The following is a 2,298-nucleotide window of genomic DNA, read 5'->3' as shown; positions in this document are numbered from 1 at the left end:
GATTATTTTTTTTTCTCCTAATTATCATGCATCTTATCTTGGAGACATGTTTATGACTACATTTAAATCTTAAAACAGTCTATTAATACTTCAGTTCTGGCCTCAGCCACATAAAATAGTATTATTCATGCAAACCTTGCCAAAAATATTGAGTCAAAACTTGAATAAATTAATAGAGTACTTTTTTGATCATTTGAGTCATTATGTATAAAAGTTTTGCAGGGGACTTTGAAAACAGTTTAATTCAAGCTTCCTACCTAATGTGTGTGTGTGTTCTGGTCCGTGAATTGAATCCCCTTCCCCATCTGCACTCCCATGCCCAAAAGCAGCATCCCTAATAATGAAGAAGAGAGCTTAACAACAAGCAAGAAAGTTCTGTTCAGTTTTTCCATGCCTGGAATGTTTTTTCCCCCACACTGTATTCCTGATAAATTCTGACATGCTCTTGCCTTTCCCTGGGTTTTCGGGGTTAACTCCTCTCACCTTGTATCCATGTTCATATTTTATTTATCACATTATATTGAAATTATTTGTTTAAATGACTGTGTTCTTTATCAGACAGTGTGCATCTTGAGAGTTATGTGTTTTGATCTTTCCAGCATCCAGTAAAATTTCTAGTACAGTCATGCAGTAAAAATTCATTGGATTAGATGGACTTTCAAATAGGATCTTGAGAACTCCATGGTTTGAAGATTGTGAACTTACATTTGTCTTACCATCAACTAATACTTACTGAGCTTTCATAGCTAGAAGGACTAAATTGGACCTACAAGGTTTAGAAAGTCTCTTGCACATGCTTCCTCCACTTAGGGAGTTAATGCAGTCTATACCTTGTAGATGTCAAGCCAGACAAAATTAGATTCAAAAGTGATGTTTAGAAGGACTACCCATACCTATCTATGTATTTGGTAGGTATCAGTGTGTGAGATATGTAAAAGGATTCAATATATTGAGATTCCGTCATGGTTTTCTATTATTGGGACATATTAACCAGTTGCACGAGGATCAATCAGTCCTTGCAACATGAAATTAACAAGTAATTATACTAAAGGTGGAGCACAAAAGACTTCCTGTCTGATCAGATGTGGGTGTTAATAGATAAAAGATTTAAGGATGCCCTCAATATTTTTGACTTGGGCCACTGCAAGGATGATGTTGCCTTAACTGAGATGGGGGTAGAGGTGTTCATTGTGAAGCAGGTTTGTGGCAGATGATCAGGAGTCAGTCCTACGCTCTAAGTAGGCACTTGGGACACCTCAGTGAACCAAACAAGCAAAGATTCCAGCTCCCACCATTATATTCTCAGGTTATTGGGGGTACAGAAATGTGATACATAAGAAAATTACTTAGTTAATAGAAGGGATGAGAGCTAGGAGAAAGCATAGAGCAGGGTATGGGGAGCAGGAATGCTGGGGTGGTGTTGGGGCATATCAGGAAAAACAGTGTTTCAAGGAGAAGAAACAGTTCAAAGTCCTAAGAGAGACAGTACTTGTCAGTTCCTCCTGGGAGCATTGGAGAGTGAAGAATGTGTGTGGGTGTGGGTGTGTGTTAGTTGCTCAGTCATGATGACTCTTTGCAACCCCATGAACTGTAGCCCACCAGGCTCCTTTGTCCATGGAGTTCTCCAGGCAAGAATACTGGAGTGGGTTGTCATTCCCTTCTCCAGGGGATCTTCCTGACCCAGGGATCAAACTCAGGTCTCCTGCATTGCAGGCAGATTCTTTTCCATCTGAGCCACTAGGGAAGTCCAAAGAATGTGTACAACAGAGTAATTCTGGGAGAGCAGAAGAGACCTGATGGGCCAAGGGACCAGGTCATATGGGGCCTAGTAGGCCACCATGAGGACGTTGGTTTGTACACTCCATTCTAAACAGGCTGCCTTTGCTAGATTTCCTGCCCAGAGGTGGTGGCATCCTCTGACTTACATAGTTAAGGGGTTGCTATGGCTGCTGCCTTGAGAATGGACGCCAGCAAGGTAGAGTAGACTCAGATGGAAGCAGTGACACTTTCAAAGATGCTGTCTTAGTAATCTAGGTAAAGGATGGTGTGGATCACCAGGGGTAGAGAGAAGAGTTTGCATTCTGGATGTAGTATTTTCAGAGTAGAGCCAATGAATCTCCCTACAGATTGAATATGAGGTGTGACAGAACAGGGAATCAAGGATGTTGCCAAGGTTTTTGACTGGAACAACTGGAAGGGTGGAGATGCCATCAGTCAGTCCAATAAGGAAGTCTGTAGTGGAGTTCTGTGGAGGAAGATCAGGAGCTGTTTTGTGTATGTTAGCTTTGAGATACTTAT

Source organism: Dama dama, chromosome 8, assembly GCF_033118175.1.
Source record: "Dama dama isolate Ldn47 chromosome 8, ASM3311817v1, whole genome shotgun sequence".
In the NCBI taxonomy this organism is placed as follows: domain Eukaryota; kingdom Metazoa; phylum Chordata; class Mammalia; order Artiodactyla; family Cervidae; genus Dama; species Dama dama.
The sequence above is the reverse complement of the archived record's forward strand: the minus strand, read 5'-3'. Positions refer to the sequence as shown.